The sequence below is a fragment of the Rattus norvegicus genome, chromosome 9, assembly GCF_021556685.1.
Source record: "Rattus norvegicus strain SHRSP/BbbUtx chromosome 9, alternate assembly SHRSP_T2T, whole genome shotgun sequence".
NCBI classification, from domain to species: Eukaryota; Metazoa; Chordata; class Mammalia; order Rodentia; family Muridae; genus Rattus; species Rattus norvegicus.
The window spans coordinates 75265356-75278317 of NC_141542.1; the positions used below are offsets into that span (position 1 = coordinate 75265356).

Consider the following 12962-nt stretch of genomic DNA (forward strand, 5'->3'; position numbering starts at 1 on the left):
ATTAGAATACAGATCTAAGTATGTGGGGCATGTACAGCAAAATATTTGTGCAAATAACCAAATTTAAATTCTATCTACTTCTTTTCTCCCCCCCCCCCCCCTCTAAAGACAGGGTCTTACTATGTAAATGAGGTGGCCTTCAAGTTGCAATCTTCCTTGCCTCAACTTCCCAAGTGCTGGGATTATAGATATGCTCAATCAAGCCCAACTTGGGGAGACTTATTTTAAATAAACAAAAACCACTGACGATAGCAACTGGACTCTTTTAAATCTGCCCCCCACCCCCACCAAAGAAAAAGATCAAGCCAGAAAACCTTCAACCCAAAATCTGACCTACCTACAAGAACTACCGGGATAAAGATGGAGCAGAGACCGAGGGAATGGCCCATGACTGATCCAACCTGAGACCCATCCCATGGGAAAGAGCCAACTACTAATACTATTAATGATGCTCTGTTGTGCTTGCAGACAGAAGCCTAGCAATAACTGTCCTGAGAGGCTTCACTCAGCAGCAGACGGAAAAGGATACAGAGACTCACAACCAAACATTAGATGGAGCTTGGGGAGTCTTGTGGAAGAGTGGGACATAGAACTGTGCTGCTGGAGGGGTCAAGGACACCACAAAAAGACCTACAGAGTCAGACAGTCTGAGCACATGGGGGCTGTCAGAGACTAAACCACGAACCAAGGAGCATGCAGGGGCTAGACCTAGTCCTCCCTCACATTTCTAACAGATGTGCAGCTTGGTCTCCATGTGAGTCCTATAATAATTGGATTGGGAGCTTTCTCTGTCTCTGTTCCCCTACCTGGACTGCCTGGTTGGGCCTCAGTGAGAAAGGAGGTGCTTAGTCCTGCTGCAACTAGGTGTACCAGGGTGTACTTAAGCAGGCTTCCGCTTCTCTGAGAAGGGGAGAGGATAATTTGGGGAGGGATTTGCAAGGGTGGGATTGGGGGGGAGAAGAGGGGAGGCTGCGAAGGCTGTAATATGAATTAAAAATATTATGCAAAAAAGATTATGGTCTAGCTTGTTGAGTTCACATTCCTGAGTTGGCAGAATTAATATTATGAAACTATTTATACTATTTTATAGAATTAATGAAATAACTATCAAATTTTCTATGTCCTATTTCATAGGTTTAAAGAAAAAAATTCATGTGGAACCAAGCACATTATTGATGGTATTAAAAAAACCCAACCTTTAAATCATACTGTAGTCTACAATGTTAAAGAAAACTGGTACTGACATAAGAATAGACAAGTAGACCGGAATTAGAATAGAAGACCTAGAAATAAAATGGCAAAGCTAAACCCAGATAATTTTTGACAATGAAGGTAAAATTATACTTTGGAAAAAAGAACCCATTCAACAAATGGTGCTGATAAAACTGGGCTTATACCTACAGGATATAAAATTAGATTTGTATAGTTCACCTTGTACACAAATCAATAAAAATTGGTCAAAGATCTTAATTTAAGACCAGAAACACTGGAACTTTTGAAGAAAATATGGAGATACTCTTCAAGATACTGGGTTAGCTAAGGAGTTTTTATAAGAACACCAACCATACAGGAACTGACCCCGAAGTATCAACAGATGGGACTGCTCAGCAATAAAAAGTTCCTCTACAGCCAAGACCACAATCAGCAGAGTTAACAGACAGCCCACTCGATGGGGGAAACCTTCCCCAGCTACACTTCAGACAAGGGCTGATAGCCAGAACTTACAAAGAACTACAGAAATTGAATACCACAGAAATAAAACTGGCAGTCAACAAATGGGGAAATTAACTGAATAGTTTTTTTTTAAAAAGGCCAACAACAATTTTTAAAAAGTATTCAATACCCCTAGACATCAGGGAAACTCAAATTAAACTACTCTGAGATAGCCCCTCATCCCTGTCAGAATGGCTACTGTCAAAGAAATTAACAGCACTTATTCACTGCAGTGGAGGTGCAAATTAACACAGCCATTGTGGAAATCAGTTTGTGTATTTCTCATAAAATTGAAAATAGAACTAACACATGACCCTGCAGTTCTTTCATTCCTAGGCATGTACCCAGAGAATGCCATAATCTCCCATAGAGATATTGGCACCCCCAAGTTTATTGCTGGTTCATTTACTACAGCAAAGAATTTAAATCAACCTATTTATCCATCAACAAACGAATAATGGAAATTTTGGAAAAATATATGAGTACTATTCAGCTCTAGAGCAAAATGCAAGTTTAAAAATTTGAAGAAAAATGGACAGGATTACAATATTTAAAGAAAGTGTGATAGTTTGTTTATGCTTGCCCCAGGGAGTGGCACTATTAGAAGGTGTGGTTCTGTTGGAATAGGTGTGTCACTGTGGATATGGGCTTTAAAACCACCATCCTAAATTCCTGGAAGTCTGTATTCTGCTAGCAGCCTTCAGGTGAAGATTAGAACTCTCAGCTCCTCCTGCATCATGTCTGCCTGGATGCTGCCATGTTTTTGCCTTGATGACAATGGACTGAACCTCTGAACCTGTAAGCCAGCCCCAATCAAATGTTGTCCTTCTAAGAGTTGCCTTGGTCATGGTGTCTGTTTACAGCAGTAAAACCCTAACTAAGACAGAAGTTAGTACCAGAGACAGGTATTACTGTGATAGGTCTGACCATGCTTTTGTTTGGAGAAATGTAGATTTGGGACTTTGGAAAGCAGTGGAGTGTTAAGTTGAGCTTAATGGGCTATCCTAGTAGGAAAATGGAAGGTTGTTGCTGAGAGTGATTTGAACTGTGCAAACCTGGTCGAAGAGGTTTCAGTGCAGAAGAATTTCAGAATGTGGCTTAAGACTGTTTTTTGTAGTATTTTGGTGAAGAATGTGGCTGCTTTTTGCCCTTAAGAGTCTACCTGAATACAAGGTAAAGAAATTTATACTAACTGCAGTGACAAGAAAGTCTCAAAAAGGTCCAGCAGAGACTTTGTTCTCTGGTTAAGTCTCATGAAGACCTTTGTGAACAAGCCTAGCAAGCTTGGAAAGGAAAAATATAAAATATATGGTTCAAGTATTAAAGGGGCACAAGGAAGTTAAATGGAACTGAATCCTATGTTCTAGGAGATAACAGATTAAGGGAGTGGGGACAAAATCCTACCTAGCTAAATTTAGGTCCAGGCATGGTGGTACATATCTTTAATCCCAGGAGACAAAGCCAAGCAGATCTCTGAGTTCAAGACCAGCCTGGGACAGAACAAGTTCTGAAGAAAAGAAAAGTTCAGGAAATGTTGCCACACACCTTTAATCCCAGAGACAGGCATGCAAATCTCTGAGTTCAAGGTCAATCTACAGAGCAAGACCCAGGACAACCAAGCTTAGACTGTGAGGAGTTGGAAAACAGAAATCTAGTGACAATGAAACAAGGGGACATGTTCCAGCTCAGGCAAGCAGCAGAACTCTGGCAGCTTCAGCCATCTGTCTCTGGTTTTACAATTAAAAGAAGGGGATTACTGGGACAATTGATGCCCGTTAGCTGGAGCTAAGAAATTAGTGGTGATTAAGAAGAGTCCAGCAAAGTCAGAATCACATGCTCTGGTTTTTGTTTTATAAACTCAGTTGTTTGGGTCAGCTAAGACCTTCACTTTAGTACAGTCCTTACCTCCCAGCTGGCCTTACCAGAACACTTGGCATCAAAGGGCTCTGATACCCAATCAGCTTCTGTCACTGAAGCAGTGCCCTTTTTTCTATTTAAGTTCAGTTTTCCCCTTGAACTCTGACCAGATGGCTCATCCTCTGCTAGGGATTCTTTGGGATTCTTTTCTTTGTTGATGACTCTCTGGCTTGTAATAAATATGGGCATGATTTAATGAAACATTTCACTATTGGATAAGAATTCGCCATTTCAAGATGGTAAAAGGACATGCTGGCTCTACTTTCAAGAGGAGAGGCTAAAACTAAAACCTTTTGAATTTTGAATTAATGGGTTACCCTATAGAAAAAATGATCTGCGGAAAACCAAACAGTGAAGGGAAAGAAGGAAAGAATTTCAATTGACACAATTTAAATAAAATATGGCTTTTCAAATAAAGGAAGAGAAGTTTCTTTTGGATCGCACAATCTAAACAATATTTATGTATAATTCAGCTCTTATTTGGCTTAAATGGGCTTATTGGGAAATGTTATCATTTTTACTATTTTCTACAGAGAAAATATTCTCCAGTTTATCAAGTAACTCTGGACTTTGGAATTACCTGTTTTTATGTTCTAGCTGTCTATATAGCTGTTTCTCTGAAATTGTACATAAAATGTTTTTACATTAAAATTAATTACTGTATAAAGTACTGCATTATGCCATAGTAAAGATACTAATGCTTTATATTAAAAAAAGAAAAAAGAAGAAGAAGAGTCCAGCATCACTAAATCTTCTGAGAAGTGCTTTCTGAAGCACAAAGAAGCTGTGTTCCAGAGATAGCCAAGGTTGTACCTCGTGCTGCAGCTGTACTTGGTTATGTGTAAGAGTCACCCAGGTGGCACTGGTTTTGAACGCATGAAGGGGTCGTGAAGAGCAGCTGCAGCTTTGCACTGTGCGAGGCCATGGAGGCCAATGGTGAAGGTGCAGCCTTGGTTGCAGTTTATGGCCCAGGACTGAAGGGGTCATGCAAAGGATTTGAGGCTTGGCACCATGAAGAAAGCCTATGACAGCCTATTGGTGAAGCCTAGTTACAGCTGAACACTCCAGTGTATTGGAGATGCCAGTACCATGCATGGGATGATCACCAAGAACAGCAACAGTAGTGAATAGATCAACCTGAGCTTAGAGTGCTACAGAGGGCAGAGCTGCTGAAGTGATGCCAGCCCTCTGAAGGTGCCCAGAAGATCGTGTGGGGATCCCAGACATTGAAACAAGAAGCTTTAACACTGAAGTTGCCTTGGAGACTTCAAGATTTTCCAGATGCCAGAGCAGTGAAGTTATCTGCTGAAGAAAGTTGCTAACAGGGACTGGTCCAGGAGAAAGAAGTTTGTTGCAGTCAAGAAAGATGAAAAAGGAGTTGGAGATCTGAAGACTGCTTTGACAACAGACATGGAGATGCAGAGTTTGGAGTTTGCCCAGCTGGTATGGCCCCTATAGACTCATATGTTTGAACAGGTCTATGGGGGCCTGGGAGTGGCACTATTAGAAAGTGTGGCCCTGTTGGAGTAGGTGTAGCCTTGTTGGAATAGGTGTGCCACAGTGGGTGTGGGCTTTAAGACCCTTATCCTAACTAATCAATAATCTATATGTGCAAGCAAATGTACAGTTGTGTATAGTATAACAAAGAAAAGACATCAAGAAAGGCTAAATATTAGGTAAAGAGAAAGGGCTGGATGCAGGATATTCAGTTATGAAAGACAGGAGTTATGAAAGAGGATACAAAGCAAATTATTTTTCTACTAATTCTGTCATAAATTTTTTTTTGATGGTGGATGTCAATACTGACTGTAAAATCCAATGCGATGTTCCACAGTTTCCATCTTAAATGCCTGCTCTAGGGCTGGAGAGATGGCTCAGCGGTTAAGAGCACTGACTGTTCTTCCAGAGGTCCTAAGTTCAATTCCCAGCAACCACATGGTGGCTCACAACCATCTGTAACAGGATCCGATGCCCTCTTCTGGTGTGTCTGAAGACAGTGTACTCACATATATAAAATGAACAAATCATCAAATGCCTACTCTAACTGTATCAAAGCTCACTGAGTTGTATAGACTTTACTTCTTTTTAATTGTAGAATATTTATTTTATTTGCAAGATGGAGAGCCACTAAAGAAGATATCTAACGAGGGCTGGGGATTTAGCTCAGTGGTAGAGCGCTTGCCTAGGAAGCGCAAGGCCCTGGGTTCGGTCCCCAGCTCCGGGAAAAAAAAAAAAAAAAAAAAAGAAGATACCTAACCCTTTTCTGTGACCTCTACAATGTGCTCATACATGAACGCATGCAGACAAAAAAGTTTATCTTCTTCCTTGAAACTTTTTTGTTTGAGACAAGATTTCACTATGTAACTTTGGCTGGCCTGGAACTCATTATGTAGACCAAGGCTGGCCTCACACAAAGATCTGCCTCCATGGTGGTAGGATCAAAGGTTTGTGCCAACACATCTGGCTTAAAACATTTTTTTAAATGACAAAAATATATAAAGCTTACGTCAAGATACTGGACACTGTCAATGAAGAACAATCAACTTACTTCCTTAAGTATCCAGGCTGCAAGGTAAGGAAGGCCAAACTTGGTACCATCCCTGAGACACAAGAGAATTAAAGCAGAGAAAGCAGTCCAAAACAAAAACAATAACACAAAACAAAACAAACAAACAAAAAACACTCTAGAGACACACAGAGGATCCATTGCTAATGGCCATAAGAAAACTGTATTTAGTACCTAGGATATGTTAGGAAACTATGATAGGAGTGTTCAGAACTCACAAAATGCCTTTAAAAGTGCTCCATCCCATCAATTAGATTAAAGATTGGTCAAAGAATACAGAGTCCATCCAGAGTATGTAGCAATAAATAGTAGGAAGGAGGACAGAGAACACAGAAATCTGCCTCATCTATTTCTGCCTCTCAAATATGAGGATTAAATGCATGCACTACCATACAAGCTAAATATCTTTTAAAAAACCTATACTAAATAAATCATAGAATAGTTAAAAACTGTAATACATTAGAAGGAAAAAAAAACATTGTATTGGAACAATGACAGGCTTTCCAGAACTAAATTAATGTACTTGTGAGACAGGCTTCCAATTGGCACTTCAGGAGACTAGGCCTAAATCTGTTTCCAAGAACAGGGCAAGTCCAGGCCCAGTCACCTGACCTGAAGCAAAGTTTCAGCAGCAGTTTCCAGCCTCCCACACCCCAGCAATGGTTCTGGAATGTCCCTAGAGATAGAGCCAACAGAAAAGATAGAGATCACCTACTGCCCCCTGGAATTCTCTTAAATGTATTTTAAATCAGGCTTGGGAGCTCACTGGGAGCCTCCATGAAAGATGGTAGATCCCAGCATGCTGGACTTCTCCAGAATAAAACATTCTTTGATTTTGCATACATTTGAGTCCAGGGTATCATTCTTTGGCAAATCAAGAACTCTTACACTTGAAGCCAGAGCACCATAAAATTAGTCAAGATAGAAGCAGAATTCAAACAACCTGAACAAAGAGGGGACCCAGTGCAAACTGGTGAGTATATCTGGTAATCCTGGTTTTATCCGATTAAGCCAAGGAGACCAACAAGGGAAAAGGTTTACATAAGGAGCATCCTTCAGGACACACCACCCTCACAAATCAGCATCAGCTCCATCTACAGAGGGTCAGACGGATTGCTTTGTGATCCACTGATGTGACCCAGAAACTTTCCCAGCTGTTCAAGGAAAACCAAGGGAGTGTGGCTGCAGGGCACACCTGCCAAGCAGCTGCCTCAGCATGCAGAGGAGTTCCGAGAAAAGGGGTGTCTGGGAGTGGAAGTCAAACTGTGGGTACATGCTGACCACCTGTTCTGCTTTTCCAGTCTGCTTCTCTCTGGATATTTGTCTGTCTATATTCTGCTTGCTTGCTCTTCTAAGAAATCTCTCTGTCCACATCCGGCTTGCTGGTGTGCCAGTTCTCCAAGCAGTTCTTTTTATCCTAAAAATTCTCTGGATAGCTCATCTCCTGCAGAAGAGAGGTTCAGTCTTTAATTTTACATATCAATCCAGTCACTTACTCCAGGTTTCCTTTTGATTATCTTATAAATCAGCATCCTGTGACCCCAGCAATTTGATTCTTAGGAGATGACATGCATACATTTTTTTCCTTAACACTGCAAAAGGCAGAGATCTGCCTGCCTCTGTTAAAGCACATTCGATAAACTAGTTGGGTGTGACCCTGCCTGGAAATTACCATTTCCACCATGCCTGAGTTTAACCCTGCTCTGGCCTATGCTGGTCCAGAACTCAGGAATAAATGTGCCTTTGTAAGCATGAACAAAAGCCCTTGGCTGGAGGGGATCTCCTGCAATCACCATTCGCTAAATCTATCTCCTTCCTTAGTAATTTTCTAACAAGTTGGTTCACAGCACAGTTGCTTTTGTTCTTTTAGATTTGTGAAGCCCCTTATAATTCATATTGAATCCTTATTCTTTGCATAGTTGAGTGTATATATATATATATATATATATATATATATATATATATATATATATTTGAACTCATGTATTTAGAGCTCTTTCCCATAACCTTAAGGGCTGTCCTGACATTTACCATTTCGTCAAGACATAGCCACACCCTTGACTCTAGGACTAAAGCTGTTTCTAATTATCATGGAGTCATGGACCTTGACAGGGAAGACATTCCTCAGAAAGGAGTCCTCCCCTGCTGTGGGTCCAGAAAATCTGTACGTTATTACACAAACAAGCCTTACACCCACAGCAGCCATCCACACTCTTAAGTTAAGAGTTGCACCTAAAGATATCTACTTATGAAAGTTCATGGTTTGGCTCCCAGCACCAGCCAATCATTTTAAAGGGGAACAAATTCCATAACAGCCCCCCCGCAATCAGATGTGTGCCAAGCTGAATACCCCCTTGCCAGTTTGCTTGCCTCTATTAATGCTTGCTTGAAACTGGGCTTGGGGTCTTGCCCTCCCATTCTGCTGCGTCAGTGATGACCGTGTGGCTTGAGGTCAAGCTTGAATCAAAAAGACCCTAGTGTGATTGTATCAGAATTGGCTCTTTGGTGGTCTTTGGGGGTTTGAGATCCTGAACAGGCAAAAGAGAACCAAGTCACTCTGTCCCCACCAAGGCCATGCAGGGCTCGGCACATACCCAGGTATGTATTATCAATACTAACAATATGGATATAGCCAGAATGTAACACAAAAGCCTAGGTAATCTTCCAAATACATTTTTGACTAGAGATGTAGCTCACTCGGTACAGTGCTTCCTGGCATACACAAGGTAGCACATAAACCAGGTGCAGTAGTGCACAACTGCAATCCTAACACTGGGGGTGGAAGGGAGAGCATTAGAAGTCTGAGGTCATTTCCAGTTACATAGGGAGCTCTAGAAATCTAGCTAGCTAGAAATCAAAGACCTCAGACATACTTTATTGTAATCATTACTGATTATAATTTATGTTATCTTATACAGTATTTCGAATTTCTTCCTCCTCAAACTATAAACAGGATAAAAGTCCATAACTTACTATCTGGAAAGCTTCTAAAGTGACAAGTAAAAGTATAAAACACTGCCTTGGCTGGCCTGAAACTCACTATGTAGACCAGGATAGCTTAAACTTATACAAAGCAACTGCCTTTACCTTCTGATTGTTGGGATTAAAGGTGTGCATCACCACAACCAGCTTAAGGAGTCATAGTAAGAGTTTTGAAAGAGACTTTGAACAGTGTTGAGACTATTAACAACTGCAAAGATTTCTAAATTTGGACTAAATGCATTTGCATCATGAGATGGCCATGAGCTTACAGGGGCCCTTGGGTAAAATGGGGTGTTTGAGACATTTCTCCACAGGTTCATGTATTGGGACACATGCTCCCTAATTGGCATTATTTGGGGAGCTTATGGAAACTTTAGAGGGTGCATTCTCACTGAAGGACTAAAAAAAACATTCATAAAAGCAATTAAAAACTTTTCACTACTTGATAATTTCCAAAACAGCTAATTACTAAGACACTGTGAGAGACACACTGAATGTCAGGAGCCATCAAGCAATGCTTAATTCAAAACTATGCAGAATCAAGCCGCCATTATAAATCAGCCCAGCAGGGGTTGGGGATTTAGCTCAGCGGTAGAGCACTTGCCTAGCAAGTGCAAGGCCCTGGGTTCGGTCCCCAGCTCCGGAAAAAAAAGAAAAAAGAAAAAAAAAAATCAGCCCAGCAACCGGATGGTGCTGGAAGGTCAGGCCCCTGAAGAGAACAATGACTGACAAAAGTTATTACGACTCAAAACATGTCCTATGCAATTTTAGTAATAGCTGTCTTTTCCACTCTTGGGTCTCTGCCTGCTTTGGTGACACGGAACGTCCATCTCTTGCTGTGACATGTGAGTCTCACTTTGCTGTGCTGCTTCTGCTGTCAGCTGCTTAGAGTGTTTTGTAGTTTACTCAGGCCTTGACTTTCAAAGCATGACGGAAAGTGAGCTCCTGGAAGAGACCGCCACCTGTTTCCACTGCTCTTGATTCCCAAATCTATTTACTGTCCTGATGATAGTTACTATGACTCACTTAATGTTGAGCAGCTGTAGTCAAGGGGTGACCACCTATCTGCCTAACATATACAAGGTCTGTGCTCAATCTTCAGCACTACTAAACCAAACTTATTTGTTACAGGATAATTGGATCACACTGTGAACCCCAAGATTGTATTATTTACTGGAAAAACCCATTTCTAGTTGTGGTGTGGCTCAGTCTTAGCACAAACCTTTAACCCCTTGGGCTGGGATAGACACCTTTAGCACACACCTTTAATCCCAAACAATGAAGGTAAAGTTACTTTGTAGAAGGAAGTATGAAATGATGTCTAATTGAGTAGCAAACAATGTGACAAATCAGAGAAAGATTCCACAGACTAGGATATGCCCAAATTCTCATAAGAACAGAGAGAAAAAAAGAGGCTATTTAAGAGAGAGCAGTGCAGTGGAGTGGAGCGGAGAGGAGGGGAGGAATGGAGAGGAGAGGAGATGAGAAAGGGCAGTTTTACTGAGACAGTAAGTAGTATAGAGACAGATAGTAGAGAGAGAACAAGTTGGTCACAGGCAAAGACAGAATGGGTCAGAGAATGAATGAGAAGAAGCTAGAAGATTAGAACAGATTGCCAAAGGTAGTATGAGCCAAGCAGAGCCTTGAGGAAAAAAAAATGAGAGAAACCAGAATGAATCAGTCAGCATGGAAAGGAGCTCTGAGGCAGAACAGCCGAGTTGACCAGCCCATCAAGAGTTTAGAAAAAGCTAGAAAGGGTGAGTTTACTCAGCAGGAGGTCTCACAGGCTGAAACCATTCTAGGCCTAGATAAGATTGTACAGAGGCTAGAAGCTTCCAGGACTAGGCCTAGCTCATAGCTTAGTAGATGGAGGTAGTAACCCTCCAAGATGACAGGAGAATAAAAGTTACTTTTACACTTATTACTACCTATTTTGTCCCATTAGAATATAAGCACAAGGGGGAAAAGTATTCACATTAAATTCACAATGTCTATACAAAGTAATAGTCATTCCGTACACAAACAAGGAAAGAAAAGATTATATAAATGGCATTGAGGCAGAAAAACAAAAGAACAAACAAACAAAAACAAACAAAACAAAACAAACAAACAAACAAAAAAAAAAAAAACAGGGCAGAATAAGGTCCAGTAAAACCTTATACAAAGGCTGGGATTAGTACATCAAAGACAGCAGTCAAGAGAGGAAGATGGGAAAGCTCCCCAACCTAGACTGCCACATAACAGATTAAGACCTAAGCAAGCCTATGTAATGCAAATGCAAGGAAAAGTGGGTGCTATGCAGACAGCTAAGGGAGGGTCACAGTCTTATTAGTGAGCTTCTAATCTTCTAACTCTAGCCTGCTGTCTTCATTACTATCTACAAGTCCCTGTCCAATTCCTTGTTCTAGAATACAAGGAAATCATGGGTGATGGCATTGAGAACAGCAGAGTAATGCTTCCAAAGACCAGGCCTCCATAAAAGCAATGAAGTATTAGAAACATTGTCCGACTAAAGTTTTTCCTGACTGTGGAAATTATTCAAAGGCCTAAAGTAAACTGCAAAGTATATATTCTAAAAATGTAGCTGTGAAGATGACTGAGTGGATAGGGCGCTAGAGTTGGGAATCAGGATCTGCAAACTTAAGCAGAGTTTATAATCTCAACATTCCTAAAGGGAGATGGGTGTTGGAAACAAGAAAATCCCAGGAAACTAAAGGGCCAGCTTGAGTAGAAACTATCAACAGCAAGAAACCCTGCTTCAAATAAGGGAGGTTAAAGACTAAGTTTCACAAATCATATACATTATATACACATATATCATATCCATATCACCCACACACGGGGGTGTGAATCTTAGTCAAAACCAGAGAGCTCTGTAGAGTTTTACTGTACCCCTTCCATAAGAGCTCTGAAAACAAAACAGCCCACAATTACAGAGAAAACCAGGGGGCAGTCACTGAAAGACACGTGGGGTTAAAGTGTCTTCAAGGCTTCGTTCCCAGAAAATGTAATCATATGACCTACTGGCAATTTTCTGGAAGAGCCCACCTATAAAGCTATTACTGCCTGGCACTGACCTGGAGTGTAACCAATGTCAAAAGCCATCTCCTAGAGGCAGTTGTTGAAAATGTTTTTTTTGCCTTAGAAATGTCACAGCTCCTTAAGGTATTGGGGAAACAAATGGAACAAACGTTTTTGACAACCAAAAGGATTAAAAAGAAAATCTAGGAAACGAGCTGAGTATAGTAGCCCATGCCTACAATTCCAGTGTTTAGAAGATTGAGGCAGGAGAATCAAGAGTTCAAGGTCATTCTCACCTATAAAAGACCCTAACTCAATCAATGAAACAATGAGGAATCTTAGAGATGAGATGGCCACAGAAATTCCCAAGAATCTAAAAGGTAATATCCAATTCTGAAGGACCTATATAAACATGCTAAGTATACTGTATGTCTAAGTAATATAGTCACAGAATTAATCAAATTGTAAAAATATAAATGCCAATATGCTGAATTTTAGAATAAACCTCTGAACAATAAACAAACATTTAAAGAAGTTGGTGTTCAAAGAATATAATCAAAAAAGGTAGTCTCTGGATTTGATAGACCTCTATAAAAATTCTCATCTTTACTTAGTTAACAGACATAATTCAAAACAAGCTTTTTTCTTAAGATTTATTTATTATATATGAGTACACTGTAGCTGCCTTTAGACACACCAGAAAAGGGCATCAGATCCCATTACAGATGGTTGTGAGCCACCATGTGGTTGCTGGGATTTGAAC

The 12962-nt window shown here is 40.6% G+C and overlaps 1 protein-coding gene across 32 annotated transcripts in view; it reads right to left on the reverse strand.

Annotated features, from left to right (window-relative positions):
- The window catches only part of Hycc2 (hyccin PI4KA lipid kinase complex subunit 2), a 72238-nt gene that overhangs the window by 47899 nt on the left and 11377 nt on the right, over nucleotides 1-12962 (reverse strand). For 8 of the 32 annotated variants that reach the window (XR_015628660.1, XM_087566143.1, XM_087566133.1 and 5 more), the window contains exon 2: nucleotides 7481-7640. The gene's annotated coding sequence lies outside the window, so the exon portion shown is untranslated. 32 annotated transcript variants of the gene reach the window in all.